Genomic DNA, 18452 nt, shown 5'->3' with positions numbered 1-18452 from the left:
TAAAAAAAAAAAAAAAAAAAAAGGAGGAGATGAGTTTGTAAGTATCCCAAATGTGTTTCTATCAAATTTTAAGACAGGCTCTGGAGAGAGATGTCTTATAAGTCATTTTGTTCTACAGAGATATTCTGTTTCACTACGTTTTTTTGCAAGAGGACAGTGGAATGAGAGCTATAGAGGACCTAACCTGGTCCCGGGAGTCCCAAAGTAGGGGGCTCGCCATTTCTAGGAGCTGCTAGGATCAGCAGTGCCAATCCTGTGGGAGTGAAATGGTATCTTTCTAAACCAGAAAAGCCACCATCCATGTGAAGCCCCCCCAGAAGCAAGCATTGGCCCAGGAACTGGATGAGGTTTTAGGGGCCAGGAGGCTAGTTGGAGCCGGGCAGATCTTGAACACAGTGCTTGCGGGGAGTGGGTGGGAAGCTGGCTGAAAACCTCGGAGCGCACGCTTCCTCCAAATGGCCCTTCCTTAAGTCACCTCCCAATTCGCTTCCCTGCCTTTGTCCTGGGCTGGTTGGTTTTAAGCAACAGAAACTCCTTCAGGCTGTCTCAACAATGGAGTGTGCAGCAGAAGGAAGCTTCCGTGGAGCGCGTTGCAGGAAACACAGAAAACTCAGGCAGCAGTGGCCCCTGCCTGTCTCTGGGGCCACGTGGTCTCTGCCCCCGTGGCTCTTCTACTTTACCCTTCTCTCTCCCACCAGCATTTGGCTCCTGTCCCCCAAAGAGGCCCAAGGTCAGGGCTGCTGCCCTGCTGTGGCCTCAACTCTGTCTAAAAGATGATAGCCTGGGGTTCCCTCCCAAGTCCTGGAGAAGGGATAGAACCTGACGGACTCTGGTTGGGCCAACAGTGAGGACCCCTGAGGCCTCTGCCGGCCCAGGGAAAGCATTGCAGCTGAGCAGGTATCTCCCGTGGACTCATTTTCCACCCACCTCCAAAGCCCTCACCCTCACTTCCAGGGACGGCCTGTCTCCTCCAGCCTGGTCTCTCCCAGGACACACTGCCTGATGCCCTTTCCTTCGGAAGGATCTGTATTGCCTCATAGCAAAAATCCCCGCTGCGTTCAAATCCCAGCCCAAGCCAGACCCCTCTGCTCCCAGGGACCCTCCTGGGAATCTAGTTGCCCCAATGGCCTTTAGCTCTGGTGTAAGGCTTCCTGGCATCTCCTGTATGTGACCCCGATTAGGACATGGGGTGTTTGGGAGCACAGACCCCGCGTGGGCTGCCTTGGAGTCCCCTTGATGCCCGGAAAGATGCTCAGCTCCCTGGATGGATGGTCACCGTGGGATTTGGCTGGTGGCCAGCAACAGGTGTGTGGAATTGGGCTCCAATGGCCCATGGAGACTCTCTGCTGAAGAGGCTGGGGTTAAAGATCGGACCACCGGGAAGCTCTGCTAGCTGGGGCTGCAGGAGCCATGTGGGAGTGGGTGTGCCTGGAGCCCAAGGACAAAGTCCTGTAATAAATTACGTGGGCCCAGAGGACTCTGCCGTTTCCTCTTGGGGCCCTTCCGCCGTGCTCTCCGACGCGCCCAGAGCCCTGGCACTGTCTCCTTGCCCAGTTCTCTTTCAGAGTGCTGAGGGCAGAGGGGAAGGTGGTCAACAGGAGCCCCACCCTGACAAGGTAAGAGAGCCCTTGGGGCCCTCTCTGTGTGCCAGGTGCCCCGGGCCTGCGTTCTGCCAGCTGGGGGCATGGGAGGGGAAGTGCCTCCCGGGAGGAGGGTCTCTGGGCAGGCGTGGGTTGGGAGACACAGACCTGGGGAAGCCCTGTAGGGAACAAGGTGGAAAAAACCTCGTCCACACGACCAGGAGAGAGCTGGAGAGCCTCTGCGGCAGGCTGGAAACCAGAGCCCCAGCGCAGAGATCCATCCCAGCAGCTGCAGGGCCTCTGGGGGGCTGAGCAGGAGGATGGACAGGAGGCAGCCCAGGCTTCTGCTCTAGGAAGGCAGACTCAGGAGCGGAGGGGAGAGACAGGGGCCGGGGCTGCCTCTCTCCAGCATATGGGGCGTGAAGGACAGCCTAGGCGCCAAGGACCGGGCGCCTGGCAACGTCAGCCGTGCCATAAGTGCCATGTCACTGCATGCTGGTGTTTTACCGACAAGGAGACTGAGGACCATGGGAGTCAAAGTGCCCACGCGAAGAAGCAGAGAGGGACTCGACTCCAAGGCCCGGGCTCCTCTGAGCCACCACCTACCTTCTTGGGCAATTGTGGACACATGTGTTAGTCGCCTCTGAACGGCCTGGGCCCCCGGGTAAGGCAGGACCCTGCCTGCCAGGCCTCAAGGTCTTCCCTGGGAGGGGCGCTGGGCTGTGGGGAATGGAGGGCTGAGAGGAGGGCCACCACCCTGGGCCCTTCCCTCGAACAGTCAGCGCGGTGGGCACCCATCTCCTCCTCCCAGAGGAGGGAATATGACATGGACTCTCTCTGGGGAGGGGCTGGCAGCGGGCAGGGGCGACCCCATCCTAAGCCTCCTGACCCTACAACCAGGCCTCCCCTTCAGCCTCCACTCTGTAACTCTGCACTTGAATTTTGTTCCAACCCATAAAACCCCTGAACTCCATACAGTATTTTATTTTGAAGAAAACCAAAGCTCTGCGTGCGGAGGACAACCCGCCCCCCCCACAACCAAGGAATGTTTTTTTCAGAAGCACTCAGCTCAGGGACTTCCCTGGCAGTCCAGTGGTGAAGACTCCGCGCTTCCAGTGCAGGGGGCGCGTGTTCAATCCCTGGTTGGGGAACTAAAATCCCACAAGCTGTGCAGCACGGCCGAAAAAAAAAAAGTAAAGATGCAGAGGAAAGAAAGTACAAGTCCAGCTCGGGCACTGCTGGCTCCTGGCAGGAGCCCAGCATAAGTGTAGGGAGGCAATGGGAAATGCTCTTTCCATGCTGAGAGCAGCGTTCTCTCCTGCACTGTCTAATACAGCAGCCGCTGGCCACATGTGGCCATGGAGCCCAGGGAGTGTGGCCAGTGTACCTGAGGGACTGAATTTTTAATTTTAACTAAGATTAATTTAAATTTCAGTAGCCACATGTGGCTAGTGGCTACCGTAATAGACAGTGCAGCCCTAGAGAGTGGAGCATGTCAGACTCAGGAAAGAGGTAAAGTGGAATCAACAAGCAGAGCCAGACAAGCGTGGGTTCAAATCCTGACTCAACCACCTACCAAGTATGGGACCTGAAGCCTCGGTTTCTTCGTTGGTCAAATGCAACCACATCACTTACGTGGCAGCATTATTGTACAGATTAAATGAATGGACTGCCATTGGAAAACTTTCAGCACAGCGTAGTATGAGCCCCTACTCTGTTTTGGGGGCTAGGGACGGAGCGCTGAGGGTACAGAAAGGGGCCATAGCACAGTGGGAGACCGCCATGCACATGTGGATGTATCTATCAACCTCTCTTTCATTCATCACCTGCCTTATTCAAAAGTAAACAGAAGAGAGTCACTTGAGACAGCTTACAGAGATACATGCAATACAACAGAATCAGAAACATGAATAAAATAAATGAGAAACCAAGATGAAGGAACATTAAGGTAAATACAATGCACCTGGAGAAAGGTTTGCAAACGAAGCTCCAGTCTATTTGCTAGACAGAGCTACCAAATGTATCCTGAGCTTCCTGGCGGATAATGCAGAAATAAAATAGCGACTAGATTAATAATGTCCTTGAGTTAAGAACAAGCCCGTTTCTGAGAAGAAGCCCATCTTTCCTGATGGGATACCAGGAAGGGGATACCAAGAGAGGAAATGCTATAGACATAAATGGTAAATTCAGGAGGGCTTCTCAAGGGCCGTCCCTGCCGAGCTCTCTCCAGGCAGGCTGACAGCACCCCACCAAAGCAAAGCTTGAGGAAAAAAAAATGTTCTCTGGACAGATGTAAACCATGGGTTTCAGTGCAGGGTGGTGAACATCCTTCCCAAGGGCTGGCTAGGGTCTTCTGGGACGTGAGAGAGACAGATATTAGCTAGGGTGGCTGAGGACAGCGTCAAGGAGGCCGCAAGGGGACTCTTAAGCCAGGTCTGGAAGAGTGGCCTGGAGATGAGTTTGGAGAGGCAGGGACTTCACCTATACCTGCAGGGAGCCAGAAAGCACTTGAACCCAGGTGTGAGAGGGGACTGGATAAACCTAGTTTAATTCACTCACTATATGACTTTGCGGAGGACCAGCAGGCTTGCTGAGTTCCCCACAAGTGCACTGCGTCTCAAGAGTGGGAGTAGAGCCCTGCTAGGAGGAGAGAGTCCCCTGTGAGGGCCCCTTCACCGGGGCCACCCTGCCATCTCTGACTTCCCCTGCAGGGGCCAGGAGCCTGGCTCCGGGGGAACGGGGTCTCTCATTGTCTCACACTGCAAGGTTTTTGGCAGTGAGGGTGGCCAGGGCCTGTGCCCTCTAAGGGAAGATGGGACCCAGGACTATACCTTCACATCCTCACCCTGGGTGACCTGGGCAGAAGGGAAGGAGCCCTAGGAAGGACCCAGGAGCATCACATCTCTGGGCCGGGGGCACCTCTCTACACCTTCTGGGCGGCCAGTCACGTGTATTCCTGGGAGTGCCACCCCTGGACATCATCCCGAATGCCGGGCAGTCCTGGGTGGGGTGGGACTTGCTTTCAACAGAGGGTGTGTCCTTCTTCAGGCCCTCTGGGGTCCTGGGCTGCAGAGAGGGGCTGAGCTGTCCCTGGGTGGATCAGGGCCCACAGAGGGGCTTAGAATCTGGATTCCCAGGCCCTTTCCTGTATGCGCAGCTGAACCCTGCCACACTGAGAGCTCCCAGCTCAGTGGGGCTGCTACTGCCGTGAGCTCTGCCGTACTGCCCTGTCACTGGGCTTGGTGGCTGATCGTTGCAGGTAGTCGTCACTGTGGGGACGAGGTGGGATTTCAGGCCCCTGGACAATCCTGTGAGCTGTAAAATAAATAATAAAAGCAATCTCTGGCTGTGGAAAAGCTCATCTCCCTCTGCTCCCCCTCCCAATTCCCTTCTCCAGAAGAAACCACTGTCGATGGTTTAATATAATTACCTCTAAAAAACATGTATCTCCAAAAAATACATCTTATAGCTTGTGTGGATTACGTACTCATATATCAACATGTGTTAGATGGAACCACATGAAACTGCCAATATTTGACTTTCCTTGACTGTCTGGAGTGGGTGGTCCAGCCCGGATCCCTATCACCTGCTGGACGATGCTGATTTCCACAGAGCATTGGCCCTCCCCACCTTTGCCAGCCTATGCAGGCTTTGTTTTCCTTGCAGTGACGGATTCTACACTAGGGACCTTGAGCTCTGGGAGGGTGGGGAATAGCCAGTTAGCTGGTGGCATAGCGTATGTACCTTCCAAGCCTCTCAATCTCTCACCCAACCCCAGACACCCTTTCGACCCAAAGATGCTCGCATCCCTGACTTGGGCAATGCTTTGTCGGCCCTCTAGGACAGGGGCTCCTTTTGGCCTGGCAGCGCATAGACTAGAGTCTCAATTTGGTTTTGCCTCTTAGACCCCAGTCACCTGATCTGTGCCCCACCCACCACCTGGCACACAGCACCCTGCCCACTCTGGTCCCTCCTGGTCCCTGCAACCTTTGATTTTCTCCCCAGGTCCACTTTCTCATTCACCTTTCAGCATTTTCTTACCTACACCCCCCACACTGCTGTTCAATGATGACCCAGAAATGCATGTTGTGGTGTGGTTTTAGACCTCCAGCAGCTCTGAGGACATCTTTGGGAACCAGCAGCTTACCCTTCTCCCCTCGGGTGGTAGTCATCCCCATTCTGATTCTTAAGATTAGGTAGACCCTGGGGCCAGTGCAGGATACTGACCACCATGGGCTCAGCCACAGTGACCTGCCTCAGAGCTGGACAAGAGGGTCTGAGCTAAGAAGAAGCATCTCACCTCCAGGGGGCAGGAACTTGCAAATACCCCTGGGCTTCCCCTCAGGAACAACCCCTTACCTGCCATCCTGGGATGTGGGCAGGGCTGCTTCCATCCCCCAGGAACCAATCATCCATCCACCTATCCACCCACCCATCCATCCATTCATTCAGCAATGATATCGTGAACTCCTTCTGGGATGAGTAAGGCACAGTTCTGCTCCTAAGTTTCTCACAAATGTGGGAGAAACAGAAGTAAGTGATATAAGAGAAAAACAGAAGTAAGGGATGATGTAGCAAGAGCTGCTGCGTGTGAGATGTATGTGCCTGTGTGTGAGTACATGTGTGCATGCGTATGTGTTCCTAACTCATTTCAGATCAAGTTCAGAGACACTGAGGTGAGAGAGAATATGGGGTATTTCAGGAACCACATGAAATTCAGCACATCCTGGGAGAAGAGGTGAGATACAGGGCAAGCTGAAAAGGTAGGCAGGTTAGGATCCTGAAGGACCTTGAATGCTATAAAGATATAGCACACTCTTAGCTGTGGAGAGGCATGACATGATTGATTTTTTCCATCTTTTAAAGATTACTTGGTTGGTTAACTGAAGAATGATTTTTGGAGAGAACGGAGGAAGCAAGTCCACCTGGGAGGCTTCCATTCTACCAAGTGAAGGATGATGGGGACTAAGGGATGGGCAGGGGGGAGAAACCCTCAAGTTTTTCCTTTCTTTTAATGTCTGTTATCTGGTTTTGGTATTAGGGTAATGCTGGCCTCATTGAATGAGTTGGGAAGTGGTCTCTCTGCTTCTATTTCTCGGAAGATATTGTAGAGAATTGGTATCATTTTTTTTCCTTAAATGTTTGGTAGACTTTATCAATGAAACCATCTGAGCCTGGCACGCTCTTTTTTGAAATTATTATTAATTCAATTTTTCTAATAGGTATAGACCTATGTAGATAGTCTATTTCTTTTTACGAGAGTTTCAGTAGATTGCATCTTTGTGGGAATTGGTCTACTTCACCTAAGTCACCAAATTCGTAGGGATAGATTTGTTCATAATATTGCTTTATTATCCTTTTAATGTCCCTGGGATCAGATCAGTTATCAATGGGGTGTCCCTCTTTCATTTCCATATTAGAAATTGTGTCTTCTCTCTCTTTTTCTTGGTTAGCCTGGCTAGAGGTTTATCAGTCTAATTGTTGTTTCCTAAGAACCAGATTTTGGTTTCATTGATCTTCTCTGTTGACTTCCTGTTTTCAATTTCATGATTTCTGCTCTAATTTTTCATATTCATTTATTTTTCTTATTGCTTTAGGATTATATTGCTCCTCTTTCTCTAAGGTGGAAGCTTAGATCATTAATTTTATATCTTTTTTCTTTTATTTTTGAATTTAAAAATTTTACTGAAATATAGTGGATTTACATATTATATTAGTTTCAGTTGTACAGCGTAGTGACTCAGTATTTTTACAGATTATACTCCATTAAAAGTTATTACAAGATAATGGCTATATTTCCCTGTGCTATACAATATATCTGTGTTGCTTAGTTTGTGTCTCTTAACCCTATATCCCTAACTTGCCCCTCCCTCTTCCCTTGCCCTCTTGGAAACCATTAGTTTTCTATATCTGTGAGTCTGTTCATGTTTTGCTATATACATTCATTTGTATATATATATATATATTTTGGCTGCACCGTGTAGCATGTGGGATCTCGGTTCCCCAACCAGGGATCGAACCCGTGCCCCCTGCAGTGGAAGCTCAGAGTCTTAACCACTGGACCGCCAAGGAAGCCCCTCATTTGTATTATTTTTTAGATTCCACATATAAGTGATATCATACAGTATTTGTCTTTCTCTATTTGACTTATTTCACTAAGCATAATATTCTCTAGGACCATCCACATTGCTGCAAAGGGCAGAATTTCATTCTCATTTTATGGCCAAGTAATAATCCATTGTATATTTATATACCACATCTTCTTTATCCATTTGTCTGTTGATGGACACTTGGGTAACTTCCATATCTTGGCTATTGTAAACAGTGCTGCTCTGAGCACTGAGGCACATGTATCTTTTCAAATTAGTGTTTCTGGTTTTTTCTGGATATATACCCAGGAGTGCAAATGCTGGATCATATGGTAGTTCTATTTTTAGGTTTTTTGAGGATGATGATAGCCATTTTGACAGGTGTGAAGTTTCTCATTGTGTTTTTGATTTGCATTTCTCTGATAATTAGTAATGTTGAGCATTTTTTCTTTTTGTTAATATTTATTTATTTGGTTGTGCTGGCTCCTTAGCTGCATCACATGGGCTCCTTAGTTGTGGCTTACGGGCTCCTTAGCTGTGGCATGCAAACTCATAGTTGTGGCATGCATGTGGGATCTAGTTTCCTGACCAGGTATCAAACCCAGGCCCCCTACATTGGGAGTGTGGAGTCTTATCCACTCCGCCACCAGGGAAGTCCCCAGCATTTATTCATATGCCTGTTGGCCATCTGTATATCTTCTTTGGGAAAATGTATATTCTGGTTTTCTGCTCATTTTTAAATTGGGTTCTTTGGTTTTCGTTTTGTTTTTGATACTGAGTTGTATGAACTGTTTATACATTTTGGATATTAACCCCTTATCAGTCATATAATTTGCAAGTATATCCTCCCATTTAGTAGGTTGGCTTTTCATTTTGTTGATGCTTTCCATGCTGTGAAAAAGTTTTAGGTTTAATTAAGACCCATTTGTTTACTTTTGATTTCATTTCATTTGCCTTAGGAGACAGCTCCAAAAATTATTGCTACAATTTATGTCATAGTGTTCTGCCTATTTTCTCTTGTAGAAGTTTTGAAGTTTCAGCTCGCACATTTAGTCTTTAAACCATTTAGAGTTTATTTTGTATATGGTGTGAGGAAATGTTTGAATCTCTTTTACATGCAGCTGTCCAGTTTTTCCAGCAGAACTTATTGAAGAGACTGTATTTTCTCCATTATATATTCTTGCCTCCTTTGTGATATATTAATGGACCATAAATACATGGGTTTATTTCTGGGCTCTCTATTCTGTTCCATTGATTGATATGTCTGTTTTTGTGCCAATATCATGCTGTTTTGATTACTGTAGCTTTGTAATATAATCTGAAGTTAGGGAGCATGATGCCTCTAGCTTTGTTCTTTCTCAAGATAGTTTTAGCAATTTGGGGTCTTCTGCGGTTCTATAAAAATTTTAGAATTATTTGTCCTAGTTCTGTGAAAAATGTCATGGGTATTTTGACAGGGATTACATTAAGTCTGTATATTGCTTTTGGTAGTATGGACATTTTAACAATATTATTCTTCCAATCCAAGAACACAGGCTACCTTCCCACTTCTTTGTATCATTTTCAAATTCCTTCTTCAATGTTTCATTGTTTTCAGAGTACAGGTTTTTCACCTTCTTGGTTAAGTCTACTCCTAGTTATTTTATTCTTTTTGATGTGTTTGTAAATAAAATTTAGTTCATTATTATTGTATGGAAAACCAACAGATTTCTGTATATTAATACTGTATCCTGCAACTTTACTGAATTCACCTATTAGTTCTAATGGTATTTTGGTGGAGACTCTAGGGTTTTCTGTATATAGTATCATCTCACCTGCAAATAATGGCAGTTTTACCTCTTCCCTTCCAATTTGAATGCCTTTTACTTCTTTTTCTTGTGTGATTGCTGAGTCTAGGACTTCCAATTCTGTGTTAAATAGAAGTGGCAAGAGTGGGCATCCTTGTCTTGTTCCTGATTTTAGAGGAAAAGCTTTCAGGTCTTCACTGTTGAATATGATATTAGCTGTGGGCTTGTCATAAATGGACTTTATTATGGTGAGATATTCCCTCTATAACAATTTTGATGAAAGTTTTTATCATGCATGGGTGTTGAATTTGTGAAATGCTTTTTCTGCATCTATTGAGATGATCATGTGCTTTTTTATCCTTCCTTTTATTAATGTGGCATATAACATTGATCAATTTGTAAATATTGAACCATCCTTGCACCCCTGGAATAAATCCCACTTGATCATGGTGTATTTTTTATATATTGTTGAATTAAATTTGCTATTTTTTGAAGGACTTTTGTATCTATATGCATCAGAAATATTGGCCTGTAAGCTACTTAATTTTTTTTGTAGTGTCTTTGTCTAGTTTTGGTGTCAGGAGAATGGTGGTGGCTTCACAGAATGATTTGGGGAGTGTTACATCCTCTTTGATATTTTTGGAATAGTTTGAGAAGGATAGGTATTAGCTCTTCTTTATATGTTTGGTATAAGATTTCCCTGTGAATCTGTCTAGTCCTGGGCTTTTGCTTGCCAGGAAATGTTTTTGTTTTTCTTTTTTAATTACAAATCAGCTTCACTACTAGTGATTGGTTTGTTCACGTTGTATAATTCTTCCTGACTTACTATTGGAAGGTTGTATGTTTCTAAAAATATTGTCCATTTCTTCTAAGTTATTCAGTTTGTTGACATATAACTGTCTGTAGTAGTCTCTTACAAATTTTTGCATCTCTGTTGTATTGGTTGTTATTTCTCCTCTTTCACTTATTATTTTGTTTATTTGTATCTTATTCGGTTTATTTGGGTCTCTCTTTTCTTCTTGATGAGGCTGGCTAAAGATTTATCAATTGTGTTTATCTTTTCAATGAACATGCTCTTGGTTTCATTGATCTTTTCCATTGTTTTTTGGTCTCTATTTTATTTATTTCCTTTCTGATTTTTATTATTTCCTTCTTCGGCTGACTTTAGGCTTTGCTTGTTCTTTTTTTTCCTTTAGATGGAATGTTAAGTTGTTTATTTGAGATTTTTCTTGTTTCTTGTGATAGGCCTGTATTGCTGTGTATCCCTCTTAGAACTGCTATGCAGCATCTCAAAGATTTTGGAAAGTTCTGTTCACATTTTCATTTGTCTTAAGGTATCTTCTAATTTCCTCTTTGATTTCTTCATTGACTCATTGGTTTTTAGTAGCATGTTGTTTAGTCTTCACATATTTTTGCCATTTTTCTTCCTGTAATGAATTTTTACTTTCATACCATTGTGGGAAAAAATTGCTTGATATAATTTCTTTCTTCTTAAATTTGTTGAGACTTGTTTTGTGGCCTAGCATGTGATCTGTTCTGGAGAATGTACCATGTGCATTTGAAAAGAGTGTATATTCTGCTGGTTTCGGTTGGAATGTCCTGTGATACGTATTCAGTCCAACTGGTCTATTGTGTCATTTAAGACCACTGTTCCCTTACTGATTTTCTGTCTGTATGATCTGTCTATTGATGTAAATGGGGTATAAAGTCCCCTACTATATTTTTTCTTTTTTGTAACATCTTTATTGGAGTATTATTGCTTTACAATAGTGTGTTAGTTTCTGCTGTACAACAAAGTGAATCAGCTATATGTATACATACATCCTTTTCATGTGTTTGTTGGCAATCTGTGTACCTTCTTTGGAGAATGTCTATTTAGGTCTTCTGCCTGTTTTTGGATTGGGTTGCTTGATTCTGCATCTATTGAGATGATCATGTGGGTTTTCTCCTTCAATTTGTTAATATGGTGTATCACATTGATTGATTTGCATATATTGAAGAATCCTTGCATTCCAGGGATAAACCCCACTTGGTCATGGTGTATGATCCTTTTAATGTGCTGTTGGATTCTGCTTGCTAGTATTTTCTCGAGGATTTTTGCATTTATGTTCATCAGTGATATTGGCCTGTAGTTTTCTTTTTTTGTGGCATCTTTTTCTGGTTTTGGTATCAGGGTGATGGTGGCCTTGTAGAATGAGTTTGGGAGTGTTCTCCCCTCTGCTATATTTTGGAAGAGTTTGAGAAGGATAGGTGTTAGCTCTTCTCTAAATGTTGGATAGAATTCACCTGTGAAGCCATCTGTTTCTGGGCTTAAAATTAAATTAAAATCAAAATTAAAATTAAATGTGTTAATTTCAAATACATGCTACAAGAGATACATTTTTTATTCTTTTCCCCCATACTTTGTGTTTTTGGTGCCATATTTTATATCTTCATGTTTATACCTTTATGGATTATTGTAGTTATACTTAATGTTATAATTTTTTGTCTTTTAACCTTCATATTAACTTTTTTAAGTTGCTGATCCTCAGTCTTTACTATATGTGTGCCTTTACTAGTGGGATTTTTTTCTTTCCTATAGATACTTACTTCTTCTTATAGCTTTTTCTCTTCCACCTTGTGAAGACCCTTTAACATTTCTTTTAGGGTTATTTTAGTACTGATGAACTCCTTCAGGTTTTGCTGGTTTGAAAAGTTGTTTATCCTTGAATTCTAAATGATAATTTTGCTGGGTAGAGTATCCTAGATTTCAGGTTTTCACCTTTCAACATTTTAAATATATCATGTCACTTCCTTTTGGTCTGTAAAGCTTCTGCAGAAAAATCAGCTGAGAGTCTTATGGGGGTTCCCTTGTATATAACTCTTTGGTTTTCTCTTACTGCCTCTAGAATTCTCTTTTTTCTTTAACTTTTGCCATTTTAATTATGATATGTCTTGGTGTGGGTCTGTTTGTGTTCATCTTGTTTGGGACTCTCTGTGCTTCCTGTACCCAGATATATGTTTCCTTCTTCAGGCTTGGGAAGTTTTCAGCCATAATTTCATTAAATACATTTTTTACTTTCTTCTCTATCTCTTCTTCTTCTGAGACTCCTACGCTGTAAATATTGGTACACTTGATGTTGTCTCAAAGAACCCTTAAACTGTTTTCACTTTTTTAAATTTGTTTTTCTTTTTACTGTTTTGTTTGGGTGATTTCCACTATTCTACCTCCAGATCACTTATGCATCGTTCTGTATCACCTAGTCTGTTGTTCATTCCTTCTAGAACACTTTTCATTTGAGTTATTGTATTCTTCAGTTCTGACTGGTTCTTTTTTATATTTTCCAGTTCCTTGTTAAAATTCTCCCTGTGTTCATCTATTCTTTTCCCTAATTCAGTTAGCATTCTTATTACTACTGCATTGAATTCTTTATCTAGTAAATTATTTCTGTTTCATTAGCTGTTTTTTTTTAGGGGTTTTCTCTTGTTCTTTCAATTGAGACAAATTCTTCTCTCTTCTCGTTTTAATTATCTTTCTCTGTCTCTATGAATTTTAGTTAAATTGTTACCTATGGTGGTCTTGAAAGTGTGTCCTTATGCGGGAGCATCCCTATACATTTTGCTTGTGCTCAGTGGCTTTGCTGGGAGAGATGGATTTGATGTGAACACAAGTGATGTCTTTCCTCAGGGTGTGTTGGCAGCTGTCTTCTTGGTAGTAGGTGGGGCTGGAGAAGGAGGGGCTAGGGCTAGAGCCAGGTGTGAAGTGGGGCTTACCCTTTGTTCAGTGGCCAACTTTGCCTTATCAAGGGTGGGGTTAGGTCTCAAGTTGCTGGAACAGAAGCCCTGAGTGTCGGGTGTGAGCTGGCTATGTTCCCTTTAAGTGTGTGCTCTTCCCCCTCCCAGCACCAGCACCTTCAGCCCCAGAGGGGAGCAGAGCTGGAGCAAGAGGCGCTGGGCTGGTATTCAATGAACATTGGGCACAGAGTATGTTGATATGGCCACTGTCAAAGATCTGGAGTGCCTCTGATGTATCACTTGTGCAATCACCAGTAATGACAGCCCCCTCCCTGCTCAGAAGCTGCTTAGTGTTTGAGCTGCCACAGTCTCACAGCGAAGTTTTTTCCTTGGCCATGGCAGCCCTCACTGCAGTGTGGAGCCGTGACATGGGGCAAACAGTGCTGGAGCATTTGCTCAGCTCGGGTTAGGGCATGCTCTGGGGTGGTCCTGGGAAACAAGTCAGCCAGCTGTGTGGTTTCAATCTGCCCTCTCCACCCTGCTTCGGGAGTAGGCAACTGTTCATGTGCTCCTCACAAGCAAGGTACAGGATTTCCACCTCCCTCCTGTTAGTCCCACTTGCCCTCCAATGAGCCAAGGGGGCTTGTCTTCCCTTTGTCAGACCCCAGGGTTAGAGCACCCAATATGTGGCTCAAACTGCTCCCTCTCCAGGGAGGGTCTCTGCCCATGTAATCTCTCTTTTCTTCTGAGTCCCCTCCCAGGGGCACAGAACCCCACCTGACCGCTTCTCTTCCCTTCCTACCCAATTTTGTGTGTATCTTTCTTAGAGCCTTGGTTGTACAGGAGTCTTTCTGTCAGTCTCCAGTTTGTTTTCCACAAGCATTGTTCCACGTGTAGATGTATTTTTGATATGTTCGTGGGGGGAGGTGAGTTCTGTGTCTTCCTACTCCACCATCTTGATTTGGATCCTCATCTTTTTAAATATAGTCTTTCAGTATTATAAATTTCCTTCTATGCACTGCTTTCACTGCATTCCACAACTTTTAGTAAGTTGTACCTTCATTTTCAATTAGTTGAAAACACTTTAAGAATTTTCTTGAGATTTTGACTCACGTTATTTATAAGTATGTTTCTTAATCTCCAAATATTTGGGGATTTTCTAGTTATTTTGATTTCTAGTTTAATTTCTTTGTGGTCTGACAACAGACATTGTATGATTTTTATTTTTTTAAATTTCCTCAGGGGTGTTATGGCCCAGAAGGTGGCCTATCTTGGTGAATGGTCCATGTGAACTTGAGAAGAAGGTATATTCTGCTGCTGTTAGATGAAGTATTCTACAAGTGTCAATTAGATCCAGTTGACTAACGATGCTATGCATTTCAACTATGTACTTACTGATTTTATGTCTGCCAAATATGTCAATTACTGATAAAGGGGTGTTAAAGCCTCCAACTATAATAGTGGATTTATCTTTTTCTCCTTGTAGGTTTACCAGTTTACCACATGTATTTTGATGCTCTGTTGTTACACACATGCATGTTAAGTAAAGTTATGTCTTCTTTGGAAATTGGCCCCTTTATTATTATGTAATTCCCCTTTATATTCCTCATAATTTTCCTAGCCCTGAAGTTAGCACTACCTAAAATTAGTATAGCTACTCCATTTTTCTTTTTTTTTTAATATTTATTTATTTATTTGGTTGTGTTGGGTCTTAGTTGTGACCGGGGGGCTCCTTAGTTGTGGTTCACGGGCTCCTTAGTTGCAGCTCCTGATCTCCTTAGTTGCGGCTCACCAGCTCCTTAGTTGCCTCACATGGGCTCCTTAGTTGCAGCTCCAGGGCTCCTTAGTTGCGGCTCACTGGTTCTTTAGTTGTGACACATGGACTCCTTAATTGTGGCACGCAAACTCTTAGTTGTGGCATGCATGTGAGATCTAGTTCCCCAACCAGGGATCGAATCCAGGCCCCTTGCATTAGGAGTGTGGAGTCTTATCCACTTCACCACCAGGGAAGTCCCCAGCTTTCTTTTGATTAATATCAACATGGTATATTTTTCTCTATCTCTTTATCTTTAATCTATCTGTGTCTTTATATTTAAAGTGAGTTTCTTGCAGACAACATATAGTTGGGAGCCTCAAGCTTTTAAAAGATGAAATCTTCAGATCCTGGTGATCATTTAGATATGAGGATCATAGGATGACTCAAGTGTTTTCTTCAACAATTGCTAGTTCCATTCAATGAGATAAAGAATGAAGGGGAAAGAGCAGATTTAGGGACAGAGGAGATGTGTGGTCATGTTGAGTTTGTTGTGCCCATGGTCTATCTGCTGGAGATATCCAGAGACTAGGGCCTTGGTGGAGTTGGAGTTCTGGATAGAGATGAGAGTTTGAGACATTGACTTCAGACTCAGAAGTGCTTTGATTTTGTCAGTGGCCCTGGGAGAGGGTGGAAATGTGCAAGGGGAGTGGGCAGATTGAAGGAGAATAGAATGAGGACCACCATATCAATGAAAATTCAGAGTACGGATGGCTTAGCTCAAATAACAAAGTGCAAAAAGTCAAAGACAGGATTTCTGTCTTTTGTTTCATTCCCTCCTGTCCTTCCAAATTTCTTCTCTCAAATCAGCTATTTTCAGGACACTAGGACCATAGGCCCTGGCAGTTCTGGAATCACATTTCAGAACTTTGCAACTAGAGAAGAAAACTAATCCCCAGGTTCAATTCAGAACATCTCAGGGAAAGCCCTTTCTTGGATTGCATGCCATCTTTGAGGTACCATGATTCATGGTTCCTATCAGAAACATTTTGGAAAAAGGGAGGAGAATTTCCCCCAAAAGAAAATAGGGGAAGGCACATCAGGCAGACAAAAACAACCAGCATCTCCCTCAGACACCAAGAGATCAAGGTGAGGGAAAGGGCCCTGGAAGGGGATCGAGGGGACCCCCTAAAGCAAAGGAATGACAGGGAAGTGTAGTCCTGCAGAAGCCAAGGGGGCGTGCTCAGGGAACAGGACACGGTTGAAAAAGTCCTGTCATAGACTTGGCAATGTTAGCCCTGGAGGGGTCGCTGCAGCGTTTGTGGGTATGTGTGTGTGACCCAAGGCTTGGGAAGGCATGAAGGGTGAGACAGTGGAGGCAGCATCGTGGGGCAACTCTTTCAGGCAGTTCAGCTGTGGAATAGAAACAAGAGGAGAGCAATAGCTGGAGGCGGTCATGAGGCCAAGACAATTCATTTTAAGATAGACAAAACTTGTATCTCTATGCAGGGAGGAAAACCAGAAGAGTAAGAAAGAATGAAGATGTGAGAGGGAGGGGTAATTGTATTAGTTATCTACTGCAGCATAACAAATTACTCCAAGATTTTGCAGCTTAAAATGACAAATATTTATTTCCTCACCCAATTTCTGAAATCCAAGAACAGCTTATCTGGGTGGTTCTGGGCCAGGAACACTCACGTGGTTTGTATTCATTTTCTAGGGTTCATTTATATTCAGCTTCTGGAGCTGGAAGTCTCAGACCAAAGATGTTGGCAGGGGTGGTTCTTCCCAAGGCCCCTCTCCTTGGCTTGCAGACAGTTACCCTCTTGCTACTTTGTCCTCATATGACCATCCCTCTGCATGTACAGCTCTGGTATTTCTTCCTCTTCTTACAAGGGTATCAGGATTACGCCCCACCCTCACAGATTCAGTTTAATTTCACCACCTCTTTAAAAGGGCTTTATCTTCAAATACAGTTCCATTGTGAGGTACTGAGGGTTAGGACTTCCAACATATGAACTTGGAGAGGGGTTCACAATTCAGCCCATGACAAGGTTGCAGTCAGGACGTTGGCTGGAGCTCTGGTCATCTGAAGCCTTGACCACGGCTGGAAGATCTGCTTTCAAGATCACTGGCTGTTGACTGGAGACCTGAGTTCCTCACCACATGGGTCCTCCTTGGGGCTGCTTGAGTATCCTCATGACACGGCAGCAAGTTCCCCCAGGCCGAGTGATCTCAGACAGAGCAAGGAAGAGGACACAGAGCCTTTTATGAACTAGTCTCAGAAGCTATACTCCATCACTCCGACCTTATTCTATTTGTTAGAAGGGAGTCACTAAATCCACATCCACAGTAGGGAGAATGAGTCTCCATATTTGGAAGGGAGCAGTGTCAAAGAATTGGTGGGAGTATTTTAACCACCAGAGTAATTGATAAAGCAAAAGCCCTGATGGAGGAGGCCAGAGAGGGCAGGGCTGGAAGGGTTAGTGTGGGGCTGTCAGGGGGCCCCTTCCCCTGGGCAGTCCCTTAAATGTTCTCAGATATAGGGAAAGGCAGGGAGTGGGCAGAGCTGGAAGCTGAGGGTGATTTTTCTCTCTTCTTTCAATGACACAGGTCAAGGTGTTCTGCAGAGTAAGTAGTGGGAGGGAGATTTGAAATAAGAGTGTTGGGGTTTTTTTCCAGAAAGAGCTGACCAGGGCCCATTCAAGTGTCCCTGAACATTCCTAAGGTCGTAGGGGAGGTGCTGGCCCCTGTCGTCAAGATGGCGTGACCCATCCTTGGTGTGCTCAGCTTGGTGCCGGGACTTTGCAAGGTACAAGCAGGATCAACAACATTCACAAGACAAGCGTGGACCAGAGGGGTCCACATAGAGTGCAGCTTACTGTACTTTATTTTTGTATTCCGTTTATGGGTACTTATAAAACCACTTTGTTCCAGAAGAGATGTAAGTCAGTTTCTAGGCAGGTTGGGATAGAAACGAAGCTCGGATGCCCGGTTGATAGAATGGAGAGAAAAGCAAGGGCTGAGGGGTCGTGATGAAATGAGGGAACAGTTGGCCATGGGTGGAGGGCCTGGTGCTGGCCTGGGGTGTAGCTGGAGGCTTCTGAAGTGGAGAAGTTCTGGGACACAGGAAGACCAGGGCTAGTCGTTGGGGAGTGGAGGTCAGTGGAGTCTGGGGACCAGAGGAGTGGGAGTCCAGAACACTTGGCAGGTTCATACCCCAGGGATGGCAGGACTGGTGGGGGGCACCTATGGGACACATCCTGGTGTCTGGAGAGGGATTATGTCCATGGAGGTCAGTACCAAGGGTGAGGGGGTAGAGGGTGACAGAGCTAAAGAACGTGGATGAGCCTCAGATTCCTACCTGGTGTGGAGAAGTGAGGGGACAGAGCCACAGTGGGGAGTGAGAGGCAGGCAATGCCCTCTGCGTCTTTCCCACCCACCACCTCATTGCAGTATGTGAGGCGCGGAGATGGACCAGCCTCCCCTTGAAAGAGCAGTAGCCTCAGACCCTTAAAAAGGACTCTCA

The 18452-nt window shown here is 44.9% G+C and overlaps 1 protein-coding gene across 1 annotated transcript in view; it reads left to right on the top strand.

Moving 5' to 3' along the window:
• The first annotated feature begins 1548 nt into the window (after positions 1-1548).
• Positions 1549-18452, top strand: part of MYO7B (myosin VIIB) — a 95479-nt gene continuing 78575 nt past the window's right edge. The window contains exon 1 of the mRNA XM_024738064.1: positions 1549-1616. The gene's annotated coding sequence lies outside the window, so the exon portion shown is untranslated. The remainder of the gene's footprint in view (positions 1617-18452) is intronic.

The sequence above is a fragment of the Neophocaena asiaeorientalis genome, unplaced genomic scaffold (genome assembly GCF_003031525.2).
Source record: "Neophocaena asiaeorientalis asiaeorientalis breed wild unplaced genomic scaffold, Neophocaena_asiaeorientalis_V1.1 scaffold98, whole genome shotgun sequence".
Classification (NCBI taxonomy): Eukaryota; Metazoa; Chordata; class Mammalia; order Artiodactyla; family Phocoenidae; genus Neophocaena; species Neophocaena asiaeorientalis.
Note: the sequence above shows the minus strand (reverse complement) of the source record. Positions and strands in the feature narration are given on the sequence as shown.